Source organism: Pan paniscus, chromosome 6 (genome assembly GCF_029289425.2).
Source record: "Pan paniscus chromosome 6, NHGRI_mPanPan1-v2.0_pri, whole genome shotgun sequence".
NCBI classification, from domain to species: Eukaryota; Metazoa; Chordata; class Mammalia; order Primates; family Hominidae; genus Pan; species Pan paniscus.
The window spans coordinates 47864655-47886698 of record NC_073255.2 but is presented as its reverse complement, the minus strand read 5'-3'; the positions used below and the strand labels follow the sequence as shown (position 1 = coordinate 47886698).

At 39.2% G+C, this 22044-nt stretch overlaps 1 protein-coding gene across 3 annotated transcripts in view; it reads left to right on the top strand.

Annotated features, from left to right (window-relative positions):
* The window catches only part of SUGCT (succinyl-CoA:glutarate-CoA transferase), a 719374-nt gene that overhangs the window by 412643 nt on the left and 284687 nt on the right, over nt 1–22044 (top strand). The window lies entirely within an intron of this gene.

The window sequence follows — 22044 nt, the reverse complement described above, 5'->3', positions numbered from 1 at the left end:
TCATTTAGCTTGTTCGTGTTTTAGAACACTTCTATGGTAAATGTGAGAGTTAAACAGCATAGTGTAGGTGTAGCTTCTCTGTACTATGTTTTATTGTGTGGATAATTTTAATGACCAATGTCTTGAGGGTAAGAATGACTTTGGTGTTTCAGCTAAAAAGCTGACTTTTACAGAAGAGGTGTGTTGTATTTATTGATATCTACAGTCTGCATAAAAATGTTCCCTTGACTTCCCTTAGACTTGTGTTTGTCATATTCTTAATTTATGTCATATATGTCAGTTTCTCATATATTTTCCTCCTATCAACAGTTGTACTTCTGAGCCTAACAGATTTTTCCTCTTCCAGCATCTCTCCTTTCTAATCCATTTTGCAAAACTTGACAATCATTTACCTGAAGCATGACTTCTGTTTATTTCACTCCTCTGCCTAATGGTTCCTCATCCTGACCTTAATGCCTGTCCATCATCATACATTCATGTCACCATTCTGCATATCCTGGCCCATGAAACTGCTATTCCTTCTGCATATCCTGGCCTATGAAACTGCTATTCCTTCATAAACTATACTTTAATATATTAATGGTCACTGCTCAACAGTTTTTTTCTGTAGTAAATATCTGGTGTTCTATATAGTATTTGACATATGATCTCAAAGTAGTACAGCCTGCCCTCATCCTCTTTTGACCAGTCATTTTCTGAGGCAGTGTGGGTATTTATGAGCCCCCAGAGCTGGACCAGTTCCCGAAGAAAATGGAAGATCAAGAACTCTGAGAACTTCCAGGAAATGGATGGGAGGATGGTCAGCTCTCGATGGTCCAGGATGCACTCTCTGATCAATGAAACCCTTCCTCTTTGTCTTTTTTTTTTTTTTTTTTCTCACTGATTAGGCCTCATGGAATTCTGAGCCTCAAGCTTGTTCTTCACAAAAGGCTGCTCTTTGGATGACTGTCCCTTCATCTAGTCTAAACTCCCTTTTCAGTCCTGGGTGTTATTCATTCCAGACCAGGAGTGTGTATGAGTGTGATGCTGGGCCGGTGGGTCCCAGGTGGCCTGATGTCTAGCGCTTGGTTGAGCTTTCACAGGCCCATGATCCTGGGTGTGATAGAACAGTATCTCTCCAACTTAAGCAGGCATCACAGTCTCCTGTGGGGCTGGTTTACACGTAGCCTGCTGGACCCCACTTCTGAGTGTCTGATTCAGTAGGTCTTGTGTGGAGCCTGACAGTGTGTATTTCTAATACTTTTTGGGGGAACTCATGACAAATTCCAATATTCCAGTATTCTAACAATGTTGTAAGGAAGTACAATATTGCTGAGTGATATGATTATGAAAGTGCTCAATACCTTCATATCTCGGTGTGGCTGCTCATGTTTGAATGGTCTTGTAGGCTTTCCCCAAGTCTTTCCATTTACAACACCTAGATCAAATGCTACATCTTTAATGATGTTTTTGTGACTCCTTTAACCAGGGGATAAAACATTTGCTGTTACTCTTCTCTCTAACTTCTTAGCAATGTGTTTGCCCCTCTTATAATATTTATCACCATGTACCCTACATTAAGTATGCCTGTCTTTCTGCCAACACATACATAATCTCTTTGAAGGGGAGTGTATTGGTCTCATTCATCTTGCTTCTTCTAATGCTTGGTACAGTGCCTTAGATGCAATACATATTGTTTGCCCTGTGCCCAGATCCCTTGAGTCCACTTTTTGACCTCTGTTAAGTCTATCCTCCACCTTCAGCACGCTTTGTTCCTAACAACTTGAACTTGTAACTTTCTCCAGAGGACTGAACTTGAATTACTGGAGGCACTTCACTCAGACATATGGAAAGCTGGGATTGTCTAGAAGTTTATCTCCACAGCAGTGTTATGCTGCAGAGTGGTGCAGCAGTATGAAGGCCCTGCTTCTTGCCTTGAGGTGGACACACTACAGCTCTGCAGGATTAGGCTGAGGCAGGCCCTTCAAACCCTTGTTTGGATTCTTCCCCTTCTCAGTCCTGCTTTCCTTATTCCTTTGACTGATTTCTCCTGGGAGCACTTCACTAATGAATCACCTGCACACAAACTCTTGTCTCATGGCCTGCTTCAGGAGAACTAGCAGGTGTTGTGTGAATATTTGTAGAATGAATGAATGCTTGAAAAGGAGTGTAGCATAATAGGAGTGTGGACTCTGTAGCCAGACTGCCTGGGTTTAAATCCCAGTTCTACCACTTAGTGGCCATGTGACTTTGAACAAATTATCTAACCTTTTTGTGCTTCAGCTTTTTTATTCATATACTGAAGCTAAAATAGTACTTTATATGGAGTTGTTATGAGGATTAAATAAATTAATAATTTTAAAGCACGTGGAACAGTTTCTGGCACATAATAAGTGGTAATTAAGTGTTTGTAAGAATAAGTTTTAAAAATTGCGTTGAATGACATTAAAATACACATAAGTAAATGGAAAGACATCTTGTGATTATGGATTGGAAGGCTGTATTATTCAGATGATTCTACTACTCAAGGCGATCTCCAGATTTAATGCAACCTCTATCAAAATCCCACTAGTGTTTTTTACAGAAATGAAAAACCCATCTTGAAGTGACCTCAAATAACCAAAACAGTCTTGTAAAAGAACAAAGGTGGAAGACTCACACTTCCAAATTGCAAAATTTACTTCAAAGCTATAGGAATCAGAACAGTATGATCTGACAGACGGACAAGCATATATAGACTAATGTAATAGAATTGAGAGCCTGGAAATAAACCCACCACACATGTGAGGTAAGCTGAATTTTAAGCTAGGTGCCAAGACTATTCAATGAGGAAAGGAAACTCTTTTTCCCAAAAGTGCCAAGAAAACTGGATCTCCACATGCAAAAGCATGAAATTGTATCCTATCTTGAGATAAAGCTATAAAAGTCTCAGAAGAAAATACAGGGGGAAATCTTCACGACAGTGGATTTGGCAATGATTTCTTGGATATGACACCAAAAGCACAGGCAACAAAATAAAAAATAGACAAAATGGGCTTCATCAAAATTAAAAACGTTTGTACATCAAAAGACACTATCGAGGCCAGGCGTGGTGGCTCATGCCTGTAATCCCAGCACTTTGGTATGCCGAGGTGGGCGGATCACCTGAAATCAGGAGTTCGAGACCACCCTGGCCAACGTAGTGAAACCCCATTTCTACTAAAAATACAAAAATTAGCTGGGCATGGTGGCATGTGCCTGTAGTCCCAGCTACTCAGGAGTCTGAGGCAAAAGAATCACTTGCACCCAGGAGGCGGAGGTTGCAGTGAGCTGAGATTGTGCCACTGCATTCTAGTCTAGATGACAGAGTGAGACTCTGTCTAAAAAAAAAAAAAAAGAAAAAAGAAAAAAGACACTATCTTGCAAAAGGACAACCCACAGAATGGGAGAAAATATTTGTAAATTACACATCTGATAAGGGATTAAGAATCAGAATATTTAAAGAACCTTTATTGGTCAACAACAAACAAATAACCCAGTTAAAAAATGGTGAAAGGTCCTGGATAGACATTTTTCCAAAGAAGATAAACAGATGAAAACAGATCAATAAGCAGATGAAAAGTGCTCCACATTATTAGTCATTAAGGAAATGCAAGTTAAAGCACAATGAAATACTACTTCACACTCATTGGGATGGCTATTCCATACAAAAAAACAAACCAGAAAATAAAAAGTTTTGATGTGGGTATGGAGAAATTGGAACTCTTGTGCAGTGTAGGAATGTAAAATGGTGCGGCCTCTGTGAAAAACAGCTTAGTAGTTTCTCCAGAAGTTAAACATAAAATTATTGTAAGATCTATTAATTCCACTCCTGGGAATTACTCCCAGAAGAATTGACAGCAGGGACTCAGATACTTGTATACCAGTGATCATAGCAACGTTAGTCACAATAGCCAAAAGGTGAAAACAACTGAAGTGTCTGTCAATGGATGATTGGATAAACAAAACATAGTATACAATGGAATATTAGTTATAAAAAAGGAATGGAATTCTGATATATTTTGCAGTGTATGGATGAACTTTGAAACATTATGCTAAGTAAAATAAGTAGGGACAAAGGACAGATATCATTAGGATTCCACATACGTGAGGTTCATAGAATGGGCAAATTCATGGAGATTAGAAATAAACTAGATGTTACCAGGCTTCGGTTGGTGGGGTGGGGAGCAGAGTGAGGAGTTATTGTTTCATGAGTAAAGAGTTTCTGTTAGGGATGAGTAGAAGTTCAGGACATAGCGGTGATAACTGCACAACATTGAGAATGTACTTAGTGCAATTGAATTGTATACTTTAACATGTTAAAGTGGCAGATTTTATGTTATGTATACTTTACCACAGTTTTAAAAAACATTAATTCTAGTCTTGCATTTTGTTATTCTTGCTCTGCCTCTGGGACCTGGATATATGCATCACTAATGCTGCTTTTCTCTCTCATGAGGGAAATTCCTTTGAATTGTCTATAAGCATTTAAACAATATGCTTGGATAGCTGTGAATTTTTTAAATATCCAGTTAAGAACAGAGAAAAAAAATGCTGTATGTAAATATGAATAAACAAAGGCATAATTAGATTATTTCAAAATTCTTTAGGTTTACTCAGAATTTGCAATAATCCTGTGAGTGCAGTGAGTCCAGTTTAATTATTGATACCATAAAGCAGTCTGAACCTAGAGTTTTCTTCAGCTTTACTGCTATGATTTTATAAAAGCTCTCCACATGGGTCCACTTGGTTTGGGCTTATAGGCAAATTGGTCTCCAGCCAGATGCTCCATCTCCTTACATGTCACACCTCTCCACAGGGCTGAAATGTTCCCCTGAAGAGAAACTTTTTAAAAGCCCACAAACTCCAATTTAGCTTTGGCAATCACTGCGCTGTGGTGTTTGAGTGTTTTAGACTTAGCAATAAATAATGTTTTAAAACTTCCAATGTTGTATGTCTTATTTGTCGTGCTGTTTGTATCTATAGGCGACAGCCCTGGATATCACAGTATATGAAATGTGATAAAGTCACCCAGTGGTTACAATTGTCCTCCCTGTCCCATAGCCTCACATTTCCCTCATTTTTATCATAAATGGTGAAATGAAATGAAGAAGAAAGGGGGTGAGAATGTGTATTTGTTTATGAGATAGTGTCCCTCAAGGAATCAGTTGATAAGTTTGACTAATCTCTGTAACATTCACTCTGACACACTTTTTCATCTTTGTTTGCTATACTTACACATTACTATCTTAAAAACTTTTTGGTTTTCATCTGGGAAGCCCAGTACTGTGGATGTGTGGGATGGAGAACTGACCTATTTAAGTATATGTCATTTATATGAAATTTCATCAAAGAAAATGCAATAGCAACAAAAGGCCAAATTCCATTTAACAAGAACTTTTGAAACTTTCACCACTGTCACAGTTATTTCAAACAAAACCACTTTAAGTCTGTTCTGGAATAAGACAGTGCGTAAAGAGGTAATGCAATATGTTAAACTAATGCAAAAGCTTTGGTATCTGGATATGCAATGATATATTTTAACCTTTTCTATTTTGGATTCAGATCAGGTCTTCTGTTGTGGATCAATGGTTCTTAGGCAAAAGGGTAGTTTGCTATGAATTATCCTATTTAAAATATCTTGTTACTAGTGGTTCTGTTCTTGAAGAGTGTAAATATAACACATCTCCCCACTTCCTATGCGTGGAGTTAACTATGACAAGAAATGAGTGGCCCTAAGCATACAGCTAGGTTTATCACATGAGTGTTTAGTTAGTGCCCAATGGTTGAAAATCTGAGCATTTGGAAAGTGACACACACACATGTGCATGCATGCATGCACATATATATATACATGCGCACATCATGTACACATGCATACATGTTTTCCCTCTACTTTTTGGGTGGAGGGCCTTGTAGAAAATAAAATGTCCAATGGGCAGAGAGACAGAGGAAAGAATGCCCATGGGACAAAAGGCAGCACAGAGATGTAAAACTAGTTTCTCATTGTTACTTGCTTTTTCCACACAAGACAGAATCATTCTTGCCTAGGGTTAACACTATCAGAGCATACTCCCTTATGGAAAACACAGAACTTCTGGAACATCTTTTAGGAATGATGTACCTTAAGGTGAAATCCAGTACTCCAAGGATCTTAGAGTCCTGAGTAGAGATTATACTGATAGAGACAAATTGGTTATTTCCACCCAACCCTCCAAATTTCACTGTTTGGCTTTGTATTGAAAATTGAAAGTATGTCTTTATTTATTTACTTCCAGTGTAAAACTTGCATGGTAAAAGTTTGTTGATGTGCAGTGTATCCCCAGTGGGAAATTACTAGAACTAAGAAGACTAGGAATATTTGTTTTCAAATAGATTTTTAAATTGACCTTGATAGTTTTCAATGTTTCTTAATTAGTGTTTGCAAATCTGCTGATTTTATGAAAAATCTGTTTCTTGCTGTATTAGAGTATAGCATCACAACAAAATTAGCATTCCATATGTTGTTTTGTTAAACATCCTTGGTGACTTTCCTTAAAATCCTTTGGGAAATGTTTTGAAATTTGTTGAAACAAATATGCAACACTTGAAATTAAATGGTGATTATCACCACATTGTTCCTTCTTAAAAGCATTGCCTGTGTTTGGACTTAGTAGAAATGCTATCACTGAACACATATCTTTCAGAAATTCCTTACGAGTGGGTAAGGCCTAATACAAGCCTTTTTACACAGACTAGGAAAAGCAACTTGCTACAGAATTCTAGCAATGCCATGATGCTATGTGTAGTAGATAGACTTTACCAAAAGCTGGAGTGGCAAGACCCATGTATAACAGCCTTTATTGGATTTCTTCCTTCTCTAATTGGAATGAGCAAATTCAGCTTCCTTTTCCTAAAATCTCCTTCAGTTCTCATAAGTAGAAACAGAAGAATGTATTTCATCTGAAATTGGAGAACTGGGTTGCATCTCATGGTAGTACCACTCATTTTTAACCACTAATTGAAACTGAGAGTCATATCTGTGTCTTCATTTTAGATTTAAGATTTAGTCAACAGATATATTGAACATCTATTATGTGCCAGGCATTGTGCTTGGGGCTAAAGTTACCAGCAGGAATAAGACAAACACAGTGGATTCAATAACCCTACTTTGAGGACATCATAACTCGACAGGGGAGATAACTTGAAGCACAACAGACCTGTGGGGAGGGGTTCACGGATGATTCGCCAGAGGTGGAGATGCTTAAGCCGAGTCTTTTTTTTTTTTTTTTGAGATGGAGTCTCGTTCTGTTGCCCAGGGTGGAGTGCAGTGGTGTGATCCCAGCTCACTGCAACCTCTGCTTCCCAGGTTCAAGCGATTCTCCTGCCTCAGCTTCCCAAGTAGCTGGGATTACAGGTGCACACCACCATGCCTGGTTAATTTTTGTATTTTTAGAAGAGACGGGGTTTCACCATGTTGGTCAGGCTGGTCTTGAACTCCTGACCTCGTGATCCACTGGCCTCAGCCTCCCAAAGTGCTGGAATTACAGGCATGAGCCACTGCGTCCAGCCTAAGCTGAGTCTTAAAAGGTGAATGCCAGGCCAGGCGCAGTGGCTCATGCCTGTAATCCCAGCACTTTGGGAGGCTGAAGCGGGTGGATCACAAGGTCAGGAGATCGAGACCATCCTGTCTAACATGGTGAAACCCCATCTCTACTAAAAATACAAAAAATTAGCCGGGTGTGGTGGTGGGTGCCTGTAGTCCCAGCTACTTGGGAGGCTGAGGCAGGAGAATGGCGTGAGCCTGGGAGGCGGAGCTTGCAGTGAGTCGAGATCGCGCGACTGCACTCCAGCCTGGGCGACAGAGTGAGATTCCGTCTCAAAAAAAAAAAAAAAAAGGTGAATACCACTTTATCTGGTAGAAAATGCAGGATGGGTCATTCCATGCTGAGTGACTGACGTGTAAAGACTGAGGCACTGAGGTGTAAAATGGTGTAGGATGCTGGTGTGATGGCAGTTTCTTCAGTGGGGTTCGAGACAGGCCATAAGGTGTAGATCTAATGTATTTGTAAAGGTATACAAGATGTTTTCTGCTGCGTGAGGAGATTGAACTTCAATTTGTAGGATTGAGAGACTGAAGAATTTTGATAAGGGACAGAAATTGATCAGTGTGGGAAAGGTGGAGAGACTGAAGACAAAGGTATTAATTATAATGGAAGCTGTTATAATAGCCTGGGAGATGATGGTAAGGGCCTGACCTAAATCGTAACAGTGGGATTTAGAAGGTTCTCCTGTTTAGGTCTGAGAGATAGGAAGAAGGACCAATTTCACGCTAAGGAAAGAAGGATCAGACAGAAGGAATGATGATGAACTCCAAGGTTTGTGCTATGCAAACTGGGGGCACGGCCACACCATCCATTATTAAGAGAAACAGTAGAGATTTTAAGAGGAAGAAAATGAGTTCGTTTTGGACATGTTTAATTTGAGGTTACAGTGAAACAGATCGGAAGTATGGATCTTGGCCTTGGCTCTGATAGTTGAAACATTTTATTTCTCTCTCTCAGTGGCTTAAGACTTCTACTTTCTGTGAGGGAGGGGTCCAAGGAAGGGAGCGGGGTTGAACTCCTTCCCCTCTTCCTTCGCCCAAGTAACAGTGGATCATCACGCACATGCACATGCACCTGAAGCGCTCTATGTCCCGTCCTCCTCCCATGCTTTCTTAGCAGCAGGGAGTGGTTGCCCAAAGACAGGAGCTTGTTGGAGACTCCCCTTTTATCTGTGACTTCCAGTTATTCTGTCATGTCGTTCCATCCTCAGACTTTAAAATTTGTAAAAATTTTAGCTATTTTCATCTTGCCTGCTTTTATGGTAGCTGCTTGTTCCTCCCATGTTCTACCAAAGGTGAAATAGTTCAGATACTGCCTGTTCTTAGAAGGGTTTGACAGTTCTTCGGTATTTGGTTTACGTGGTTGCCTTCTAGGAAATGCTAAAGAAAAGTCATTATTTGGGCTGTGTGTGGTGGCTCATGCCTGTAATCCCAGCACTTTGGGAGGCCAAGGCAGGAGGATTGCTTGAGCCCAGGAGTTTGAGACCAGCCTGGACAACATAGTGAGACCTTGTCTTTACAAAAAAAAAAGAGAGAGAAAATAACCAGGCACAGTGGTGTGCCCCTATATTCCCAATTACTTGGAAGGCCGAGGTGGGAGGATCACTTGAGCCTGGGAGATCAAGGCTGCAATGAGCCGTGATTGCACCGCTGCACTCCAGTCTGGGCAACAGAGCAATACTGTCTCTAATGATAATAATAATAATAATAATAATAGTATTAATAATAATAAAAGGTGGGGGAAAGCCTCTTATGGCTTTCTGCAATCTAAGTGAAAGCAATACTCCTTCTGTGAATGAATTTTTATAATTAAGCACTAGCAATTATTTTAGAATATGATCTGAACGGCCTACTTGTGTATAGCTGCTGGCAAGTAGAGTATATAAAAAGTAGTCCCCCAGAGATGCCGAGGAGACAAATACAGATATCAGTCCTTAAAAGTCCACAGCACAATGAATGGGATATGTATATACAGAGAAAAAAATATCTAGAAGTAAACATACCAAAACGTTTCTTATCTTTGGGTTGTTGAGTTGTAGGTGATTTATTTGTTAAAAATATGCAACGTCTTGGCCGGGCGCCATGGCTCACGCCTGTAATCCCAGCACTTTGGGAGGCCGAGGCAGGCGGATCACGAGGTCAGGAGATCGAGACCATCTTGGCTAACACGGTGAAACCCCATCTCTACTAAAAAAAATACAAAAAATTAGCCGGGTGTGGTAGCAGGCGCCTGTAGTCCCAGTTACTCGGGAGGCTGAGGCAGGAGAATGGCGTGAATCCGGGAAGCGGAGTTTGCAGTGAGCCGAGATCGCGCCACTGCACTCCAGCCTGGGCGACCTGGGCGACAGAGCGAGACTCCGTCTCAAAAAAATAAATAAAATAAAATAAAATAAATGCAACATCTCAAACGATAAGCCTATGTAACTTTTATAATTCAACCACCGTCATGTCATAATAAAGGAATAATTATATCTGTAGGGTAGAGGAAAGGAATGTACTTGAAATTGCTCTTTATAAGAGTTAATTTCAACTTATTCTGTTAACCTGTCATGAAACAGAATCTCAATTTCTTTTCCTACTGGAGATATGTCTGCCCTTTACATCACCATTTAATATCTTGACAATGAAGAAAATTGTATAACCTAGAAAGGGCTGAATATTACTGAGCCCTGGGACCTGGGTCAATGATACTTGTAATGTGACTCTCTTCCAGGAGGGGCTTGGCCTAACTTCTTGTGCCCACTGATAGAAGGAATCAGATCTCCCTAATGGCAACTTTCCCTTTCTGTTAGTGAACTGGGCACTCTAAGAGACGTATTTATTACTTCCGAGCAGGCTTTTGTATACTGAGAATGAAGACAATTTTTCTGTCTCCAAAATGCCCAATATGATCCTGGTCTAGGTAAAAAGCACTTGCTAACTATGTTCTCATGTAAGTAGCTCAAGATCCAATTTCCTGTACCCCAGGAAGAATGGTAATCCAGGACTGATAACCACATCCTTCAACTAGAGAAACTGGATTCTGAAGAAGTACTGTAGATACTAAAAATATGTTGTGGATGTGGGCAGTTGTTATTACCAGAATTGGCTTTAAGGAACGTTGAAAAATAGGCAGAATTCAGCATTATTTTATTCTCCTTTTAGTAGCATTCTCTCAATTTTTTACCATTACTCGTGCCTTCTTGAGAATCAAATGGAAAACTTACCCCCTAGGTCTCTTTTTGTCCAGACACTTAAGAAACCTCCTTTCTGTTGATAGTTATATTGGCCAGATTTGTTAGTCAACTAATTTATGGAATACACTGATGACTTGAAGTGGCTAAATTATTATACTGCTCAGGTATGTTCTGCAAAGTAAAGGGAATATGGCTTTGATTAACGGAATAAAGGTCTAATGGTAGATAAGTTTCTGCTGGGGCATAGGCTATCCCCATTATTTCTTATATTAATTCATCTTTTCTTTGATTCAACAAATCTTTATTGCACATCGTTTATATACTAGGTATTGTTTTCAGCATTGTGCTTTACTTTAGATGGAAACCCTATTCATTGGACCACCCTAGTCATTGAACACGATGATCATCATGACCCTGTTCTGCTCAAATCCTCCGATGTCTTTCCATCATGATCAGCATGAATTCCAGAGGTGGAATGATCCGGTCCCATTTACCTCTATTATCTTATTTTCTATCTCTATCCAACCTTCTCATTCTATCTACTTCAGCCTCACTGACCCCTTTGATGTTCTCTAGCACACTAAGCAAGCTAACACTTTGGCATTCTAATATTTCCTGTTATATCTATATGGAATATTCTTTTTACAGACATCCTTGGGGCTTACTGCCTAATTTTATGTAGGACTCTGCTCAAATGTCACCTCAACAGAGAGGTTTCTCTTGATCACTCTCTTTCCTTGCTTAATTTTCTTCGTAGTGATCAACACCTGGCATATCACACACACACACACGCACACACACACACACACACGAATATAAGCTTCATAAACTCAGGTGTTCCTGGCCATAATATACACTCAGTGAATATGTGTGTTTGTTGAATGACTCTGCTTCCCATGGAGCGTCTACAGTGTTGTCTTCTTAATCTTGAGTTCTTATCTTCTCCCCAGCACATGACCAAGTAAACAGACAGAATATCATTATCACACCAAAAATAATAATTAAGGAGATTCAATCATATGTTCCAAGTGCTTAACACAGATACGATTAATATTAGATCTACACATTCCTTTCCCAGGAAGGGCCCTGTTTTCAGGACATTTGGCCGTCGTGACTCTGGTATGGCTCTGCTGTTATTTTTACATGGTGTTAATGTGTTCCTGACATATTTCAGAGACCAGGCTTGTCATTTACTTTGAGGGGTCCCATGAATTTCTCTCTTACACTTTTCAAATGAAATTTCAGAATTGAATCAAATTTATTGTTTCAATCAAAATGGATTTGAATTACAGATGTCTGATCCCTTAAAAACAGAGCTAAAAAAAGAAAGCTTCCATCAACTTCAGTTCTTCTTTGCTTGTCTGCTACAAACCAGAACCAAGGACTTTCTATGAGACCTTAAAAATCTTTATTATGTTAAAAAACATCATGCATATTAAGCTAAATGCATTATATTTGCTTATATTTTAAGGTTTGTTTCATCGAGGAAGTGGTATAACCCATGAGCAGGTTGTGGATGCTTTCTCAAAATGTGATTATTGCTCATAAAAGCTGTTTTAATTGAAAATTTTATGCCATGGAAAGCCTATAGCAATCTTAGATGCACATACCTATATTTATATCTATAATTTATTTTTAAAGATTCCCTATACAACACTATTTTGAAATTACTAAAGGGATTTTCCTTCCTTTTTGTTATTCATCTGGGTAACTTAAAAAAATATTGCTGTTATGTTCAACTGTTGGCACTGTTGCAGGCAACTAAAAGCTTAAGAAAATTATTCCCTCGCCTGTCCCCCCAAAAGCCACATCTAAAAAGGTCACGAAAGGAAACACACAATTCAAATAATCTCCATGCTGTATCTGAGATTAACTTGAACGCAGATGTTTTAACTTACAGTTTGATCTGGCGTAATATATACATTTAACAAAATCCTGTTTTGTATTGCTTCTATAAACACTGACGTTTGATAAAAGTGTATTGATTTTTCTGCTATTTAAGAGCTTTTGAACCAGTGCTTAAAGCAGGTTTTCTTCAAGGCCTAAATTAACTCTTTCAGCCTTTGACTATGGTTTACATGTAGGGAGTTGTGTGTGCATTAAAAGTATGTGTTTGTTTATGCTGGAAATGCATTCGAATGGCAAACCATTTTGTGGTCTGCAATATTTTACTCAGTAAGGATAATCATTAGACTTTGTTCTTGATTTTTTTCTTAGGAGTTTAAATGATTCAACACTATTCATTACCGCTCATTTTGGAACCATGCTGTAATCATCATAGGCCTAGATATTATCTGAAAAGTTACTGAATAGGGGATTTCTTCTAGCACTCTGGGCATTTCAATGTGGACCTCATCCTTCCTCCTCTCTATCCTCTGGTCTTTTCTCCAGCCTTAATGTGAGGGCTCTCAAGAAAGTGGGAACATCCATCCAGTTTAAGTCTGTCTTGCTTTCAAAGTTGTTCTCACACTCTCTTCTTTGTTGGCCAACATTCTAACATGTCACAAGTTTCTTTTCTTACTTTGTGTGGGAGCACAGAGCCACACAATTGCAAGTAGGCTTCTCTAAGTAAACCGTGTCTTCAGACTAGGTAACTCCTGGGGAAAAATGTCCAAATTTAAAATAGCAAAAGAAATTTCAAATTGAGCAACACCACAACCTTTGAAGCTACAGAAGGTTGCTGTTATGTGGAATCTCTTATGATGGCATACAAAGAAAGACTGTAACTTATGTAAGACACTAGCTTACATGAGGGCTTATTAGACTTTGTCATTTTCAAAAGTCTTCAAATGAATGATTCCATTTGAGTCTCAATATAACTTGGGTATTTTATTAGATATTTCCATTTTGCAAATGATGACATCATATCTGAGAAAGGATAAGTGGTAGAGGCAAGAACCTAAATTCTGCATTTCTTTTCTTTTACCAGCCAGAAAGATCATGTCTCTCTGGACATAATGGAGAAGCAAAAAATTTGATTCAGTGGAAAGTTAGTCAAACGGCTATTTTGTGATGCTGTACCACATTTCTTAATTTTTAAATTCATCATTCAGGTACATAGTAAGCATAACCTATAACCCTGATAAGAATATTTCTTTATCAGTGATACACACACACACATGCACACACACACACACCCCTCAAGAACAGGGTCAAAAACAGATGGAAAACTCCAAACTAGAAACCTATAAGGTTTTGTACAAAGGAGTGTTACCCTAAGATCTTTCTCAAACAAAACTTATAGAAAATGAAAACTGTTTGAGTGATTGCTATAAAAAACAGCTTTCAGAAGAATGTGCTCCTCAGCTCCCAGACATTGCCTCTTTCCTGGGACAGAGCTTCCAAATATAAATGGCACCATAGTCATTGTTGGTGGTGACATGGCCTGTGGGGAGCATGGCCATGAAGCATGGCTTGTCCAGACATCTTGCTGGAAAATGACATTGTAATGATGCTATGGCTCTTGGGAAACCCAGGACATAGCTCAGGTGAAGTTAATATTTATTATTAGAAAGATGATGGAGATGCTTTACATATTTTTGAAGAGATTTTATTTAATTTACATTTTATAAAAGAAAAATAGCTTCCTTTAGCCAAAAGCAGTTAATAAGTTCCTTTGTGAGAATTAGGAGCAACATTGAAGCTAAGAGAGCAGCCTCCCTCTAAAGGACTTGGGTTTGAATCCTGGCTCTGCTATTTCCTAGCTGTGTGACCTTGGGGAAGTTCATTGTCCTTTTTGAGCTTTGGTTTTCTCATCTGCAAAGCATAAATAATAACACCTACCTTTAAGGATTGTTTCAAAGGTTGTAGATAATACATGCATTGGCCCAAGGTAACTTTTTAAAAATGAGGTACTCAATTCATGTGAGGAATGGGACTTTGGATCATTAAGAGCCTCATTGCACATATATGCTGCCAAGGACTTGTAAGTCAATTGCTTGAAATATGAATTAAGGGGGATGAGATATAGGGGTCAGGGATTTTAGATCTTAAGAAGATAAATCTAAATGTAGGACGTAGGTGATCCTAGGGAAACACTCAAGTCTCTCCTTTCCATCCAGTGGTTACCGAACCCTTGGCCAAGGCACTGCTCCCCTGATCAGTAATGTGTGAAATGTCATCCTTTCGCTCAGTATCTCTTCCCATGTGTCTTTGAGTTATATCTACTCATTTTACCCACCAAACTTACTTTTATTATCTTCATCTTTATAGAGCCAGCACATCTCCGCAGGAACTAGCTGAATCTGATTCTGCTTCTCACATCCCTGACAAAACTGTCAGCTTCATTTCCATCACAAAATCTTGGTAGCTCTTAAGGGTGTCAGAGCTCAATGTTTCCCATTCCAGGTTGAATTGGCACAGCTGGGGCAAAGAGGCACTTCCTTAAGACTTGTGAAGTGAGCAACTTGGACTGACAGATCATTGAGAACATACAAATGTGGGTTTACATTTCTACTGTAAAATAGGAATTGTCTCAATATGGAAGGATTATAAAAAAATAAACTTTGACTTAACTCATTGATAGTTGAGAGTTACAATATAAAAAGCAATTAGACTGTCTTTTCCCTTTGACCTGTGGTCTATTCTGATGATAATCATTGCATTAAAAACCTTTTAATCATGTTAAGCCTTCGATTCTGACCTAAATGATAAAGTTGATTTTTTTAACTTAACTGATTGGAAAAATTGTTAGGCAAAAATTTATGCGATTATTCTTTCACCAATCATGAAGTGTGGTATCCAAAGTTGATGATATGTAGCTTGCTACCATAAAAAGGAAGGCTGCATTAGCCACATTGTTATAAAATCTTGCTTTCAAAGAAAAGAAAATGAGGGTTTCAAGAGAAATTACTATGTTAGGGAAGTAGCTCAGTGGTGATTGCATTATATTTTCAAAATAAGAACTTTTTTAGTTACCTGAAGTTGCTACTCCGTTTTAAGACAGACTTATTTTAAACATTTTTGGTGGAGATATTATAAGCATTTTTCTCTTTGCTTGTTAGTGAGAACATACTAAAGATTAATTTTCCTGGAGGACACAGGGTTAACATATTTTTTTATTTATTTATTGAACTAATATTTGCTGAGTGCCCATGCACTATCAGTTACTGTATAAAGGGAGTCTTAAAGAGAGAAGGCCCAGCCATGTTGAGAATGGGGAGAATGGAGTTCCCAGCAGGGAGAACAGCATGAGCTGTCCCTGAGGTGGGAAAGCACTTGGCAAGTTTTGCAGAACTGAAGAACAGCGTGGTTAGAGCTTAATGTGAGACAAGGAGAATGGAACAAGAAGAGACTGGAATGCAGTTAAATGTGGAGGGACTGTTAATGTGCATGGAGCAATTGCCCTTAAGTTAAACATCACCAGGCTGCTGCACATTTTCTGATATGTGATGTATTTATTTTGTGATGTTTCTGATGTCTTTTCCCCAGCTGCTTCCTTCATTGTTGTTAATTCCTTGACTTTGCAGCAATTGTAAAATCTAAGTCTAGTGGTGTTTCCTTTATTTCTTTCTAAAAGTCTTCTGTTGGGCTGGAGAATCAGATAACCAGCCTAATTAGGATTATGTCTAAACTAAGAGTAAAACAGTGATGAGTTTGCAATAGGTACACTCTCCTCTGGGCAAAAGCTTTAGGCTTTTTTTTTTTTTTTTTTTTTTTTTTAGTTGGAGCTTTGCTCTGTTGCCCAGGCTGGAGTGCAGTGGCATGATCTTGGCTTACTGCAACCTCCGCCTCCTGGATTCAAGCGATTCTCCTGCCTCAGCCTCCCGAGTAGCTGAGATTACAGGCACCTGCCACAGTGCTATAAAAGCTGTAGGCTTTTATAAATGTACCACTTTCTTTCTGGGCCTCAGTTTCCTTATCTGTAAAAGCAGGTTACTGATCAAAATACCACATAAAGGCCGTTTCAGTTTGTAATTTGACTTACAATAAAAGATCTTTAAAACATATTGCATTGTATTATGCTTTGCATAGCTAAGCTTGCCCTTGCCACATTTTAATTATCTGCAAGCATTAACTGCTTTTTAAAATAACAGCATCCCCAAAGCATTAATATTGATGAAAATAAAGTAAAAAATTAAAGTTTTGAGAATTACTGTATAAATGAAATTAATATTTGATTATAGATCACTTATTCTGTTACTTTTTTTCTTTGACTATGAAATTTATTGTGAGAAAGTGTGAACTCAAGTGCAAATTAATTTTGAGTTCCATGTCTAATCATTTCTAAATTTGGTAAATGCATGTCATTATTTTCCTATTTCAAAATTTTAAATTCTATACTTTCTGTATACAGGAGGGTTACAATTGTTCATGCACACACAAATATCTCTTAAGGGAGAAGCTGTTGCTTCTGTTTTCATGTCAGCTACAGCATTTGACATAGTATTTTGAACAAAATAAATGCTCAAGAAAATGTTTTTTGCATGAACACATCAATGAAAAAAAATTCATTGGCTTGAATCTGACTTAAATATTTGCTAAATGGATCAAGCACCACCACCAAGCTACTTTTCTGTCTTCAGAAAAGCTTTTATCAGGCACCAGTTGCTTAAAACTAAAGTGTGAATCTGTGGTATTCTTAAATTCTTTGGGATTATGTAGGAATGTGTAAAATGATGTTCAAGTGTCTCAGGAGAAAAGGGTTAGTAAGCAACACTTACATAGAAATGAAATTGTTTGAGACAGTGGTCAACCTCAGCATAGTATTTGCAAAATAGCAATCAGGTGACTGCTCTCATTTGCTTTGGGGGTCAGAAGCTGTCCACTTACCTCCAAACCTCACTCCTCACTAATTGCAGGGATGGACGAGTGGAAGGCAGGGTGTTGGATGAGTGCTGACAGCTGTCCCGAATGTGGCATCTTGTTTCCTACGGGCCCAGGTCTGCTTAGCATTACACAGTGCTTAGCTTCGTTCAGGATGTGGTCAGTGTTTGCTGGGAGGCGTATGAGACACTGGCTTTCCAGGAGGAAAGCTCCTGGAAATTTACACCAGGCATGCAAATTTGAGTGTAGAAAATTGACTGTAAAAATTCAGGGGGGAAAAAGAAAATTTATTGGTGTGGCAGCAAGGAAAATATTTCTTTTGCCTCCCCAAAGAAAAAGAAATTCTGCAGGGCTTAGAGTTTGTATTTGAAAAGAGATAAATTCATTCCTAGAAATATTTTGGTATCACTGGCTCTCAGGTGGCTCGTGTTCCATTCATTGGTGGTCAGAGCTTTCTGGGATCTAAGGAAGGAGAGGTGAGGAGTTGGAGGGGAGGATCTTACATGTAAGGGGAGCACGTGCGGTGTGATATAACAATCCCTGAGCCCCCCAGCAAGTAGTGAAAATTATGTATTAGATTAATCTGTGTCTAACTTTAACCGGGATTATCTTCAGTTTAAAAAGCAAAGGTAGAAAGAAGCATCTGGGGTAAATCCTTCAAGCCTCTGGGATAAATTTATGATTTTAATCTCTTATTATCCTAATGTTTAAAGTATTAACTTTTTCTTAGGAATAAGCAGCTAAATTGATGGTACCTCGGGTCGCTGCTGGCTTTCAATTTCAGGGATGCTGTGATGAACGAAGAATGAGGGGTGTGTCCGATAAAAACTTGGGCCTATCTCCTTATTTCCAAATCAAATGGTGTCATTGGTAGCATCCACTGTGGCATCAAACTTCTGTGAAAGAAGAGAAGGCAGGATATATACACGGAGGCATGTGATTCATCTTGATGTCATCTGTCCTCTGCGTTATTTGGAGAGTGGGCTGAGAAACCCCGGGACTGAAGACGTAGGGTAGAGTAACAAAAATGCACCCCCTACAATGTCTAAACACAAATGTTCACTTTTTGTTTCAGCTTGAGCTGTGACCTCTGAAAACTGCTTACTCAGCCTTTCTTAATACCAGAGCAACTTAAAAACGAATCCCATCTTCTACCAAAACTGCTTTAGGAAGCAGCTCCTCTGGGCCCCTGGCTTTGACAGGATTCATTCTGAAATGGTCCTGTATCATCCAACCAATACAGCAAATCTGTTACTTTTAGAACAGAAGAATCCGACAGGATTTTCCAGAGGCCAGCTGTGGATCTTTAGATTGTCGTCATGTTACTCAGAACAGAACAACTGTTTGAATCAAAGCCAAAGATGTCCTTGAATCATTTAGTATCAGGGCACTAATGAGCTCTGCAGACATTTCAAATTCCTTTTCCTTCCCATCCCACCCTCCCCATCCACCTTACCCAGGTGTGACTTAATCCAGTCTATTTTTCCCCTAAGTAATAAGCTGTAACACACATACACTCATGCACATACACACATCCATACATACATATAGACATAAGATTTATAGGTGTATAATCTGTTTCGTATGGTGAAGTGAGGTTTCAAAACAGTGATTTTTCAAAAGCAGCAGCAGATTATTCACTGGTCTCTTTTAATTAATAGATATGTAGAAGTAGAGCTTTGATTTTCATTGTGTCCTACGGTTTTTAGAAATGGCAGATGCCTTAATGATCTGCTAAGCCAACTCTGAGTTTTTGGAGATGAGAAAACTGAGGCTCAGAGTTTGAGGAGATTTGTCCAAGATCCCCCAGGTAGCATCTGGTAGAGCTGGACTTGAGCAGGTTGTTGACTTCCTGGCTCTCTTTCCTCTATAGCACATAATTTGAGAGCCTTATTCATGTTTCTTACTTTCTCCATTTTCTTCTGCTTAAAACTGCCTGTTGTAAATGGGCAAGTTTTATTCACCTATGATGTTTCTTTTTCTTGTTTTTCATGGCAAATTGATGAAATTGTGTTATTCTGAAGTCGTATGTTATATGAGCACACATAATGTCAGTCTGGTATGCTCACTGTTCCCTGCCCCCTACCCCACTACATCTGTGTGACAAATTCTGCTTATAACCAGGGCTCAAGTCTTCTGTGAGTCTCTGTGCAAAGCAAAACTTCCCCTGGATACTCACCTCCCCTCACTCTTGGCAGCTGCTCCTCTCTCTACTCCAGCAAGCCTTTGTATATGGAAGCATGAGCATTCCTACATTCTATTGTATTTATTTATTCATTCACTTATCTCTTTTTTATCCCCAGTTCTCCAATATAGCAAATGAAATTCCTTATAAAACAAACCCCTACATAACTTAAGACTGTTTTAACCTTTATTTCCAATTTCATTTCTGAAGATATATTATGTCATCCTGAAGGTGGGCCTGTTAGTTTTGTTGTTGTTGTTTGTTTTGTTGTTGTTGTTGTTTGAGCCAGGGTCTTGCTCTGTTGCCCAGGCTGGAGTGCAGTGGTGTGATCTTGGCTCACTGCAAACTGCGCCTCCCCAGTTCAAAAGATTCTCTTGCCTCAGCCTCTCGAGTAGCTGGGATTGCAAGCACACGCCACCACACCCTGCTAATTTCTGTATTTTTAGTAGAGACAGGGTTTCACCATGTTAGCCAGGCTGGTCTCGAACTTGTGACCTCAGGCGATCCGCCTGCCTTGACCTCCCAAAGTATTGGGATTACAGGCGTGAGCCACCATGCCCGGCTGGGCCTGTTAGTTTAATCTTCCAAAAGATTATGAATCAGCTTCCTACTTTTTAACTGATATTTATTGAGCATCAAGTACTATGTTACAAATAACCGTAGGACTTGCTTCTGTGGACATCATGCCACGAAATCTTCACAACAATCCTGGAGAGTTAGGTTGGCCTAACTGATGTATAGCTACAGAAACAGCAGAAAGAGGGCACATCTTTTCTAAAGTCTGCTGAGTGGCTAAATCTGAGATTCAAACTCAACCATTTGAACCAGTGTTTAAGATCTCCACCCCTCCATCGCACTGCCTCTGCATCCCTCCTTAACTCATTAAGCAGATTTTTTTCAGTATGCCTATACTTCAACAAGATAGAAGCAGGATGGTGGGCAGGAGGGTGGGGGGGTGGGGATGGGTGAAGTTTTGGAGTAAATTCTTCGGATTGTCTGCCTCAAACATATCCCTCCAAAAGTCATCACTACCAATATGAAAGTTTAAAGTGTTATACTTTTTAAAGAAGAGGACTTAGGCCCCTTCAGCTCTCTGTTATTGTTGCCTTATCTTCTGTTTATCACCTCTCTGATTTAATTTCTTACCGTTATTTAAAACAACAACAACAACAAAAAAAAACTAACCACCGAAAGATAGTTCCTAATTATCCCAGGATAGTGACGTAGGGGATGGCATATTCAAATTACTACTTGATTCAAAATGTGGAAGAAGTTGATACCTAGTAGCTTCCTCCCACCAAATTTTTGTCAGAACTTCTATTTAACAGCAAACATACATTGCATCTACTTCCCCCCACCCCACATCTTTTAATCTCAGAAGTCCTATTGGTTCATTAAGTGGCATTATTTAAATGGGAAAAAAAAAAAGCTAAAAATGTCTTAGGTTTCCATCACTTGTACCTGAAGAGTTAAGAGTTATTTGAGGCCAGGTGTGGTGGCTCATGCCTGTAATCCCAGCACTTTGGGAGGCTGAGGCGGGTGAATCGCCTGAGGTCAGGAGTTCGAGACCAGCCTGGCCAACATAGTGAAACCCTGTCTCTACTAAAAATACAAAATTAGCCGGGTGTGGTGGCACATGCCTGTAATCCCAGCTACTCATTGCTTGAACCAGGAGGGGGAGGTTGCAGTGAGCCGAGATTGTGCCACTGCACTCCAGCCTGAGTGACAGAGTGAGACACTGTCTCAAAAAAAAAAAAAAAAAAAAAAAAAGAGTTGTGTGTAACTGTGTAATGCTTCTCCCATGTTGTAAAAACTAGACAGTATCACTGAGTTGCGACAGTCAGTCCTTTATAATTCACCGTTGCTCATGTTTTGCATCTATCAGTTAGTACTGAAAAGTAAAAGGCAGGCCCTTTCATTTACATAAAATAAAAAACAAGACGCATGAAACTTTTTAGCTTTTTGAATAACTTAGCTCTAGTGGCAGAACAGGAATGTGTTTAAAAGAATTAAAAGTGATGAGAAGTGTTTATCTGTTGATAGAACAGCAGCAGCCTGAAGATTGACCCTGCCTGCAGCTTTGAGCTGTTTGATTACTATTTGTCTTCTCCCCTGCAGCTATCAAACAAGGGAAGCAGGTTTTGAAGGGGCAACAGTGAAAGAAGAAAGGGAAAAAGGTCTGCCCTCACCAGAGGAAAATGTTTCTTCCATATGGTTTGCTTAGAAGCTATTTTGTCTCACCAAAAGGATAAAAAGTCTCTCCCATGCGTTGAGAGCAGGGAACATGTGAGTCAGGGAAATCGGGGGCTCTTGGAGACCTAAGTGTTACTGCAGAC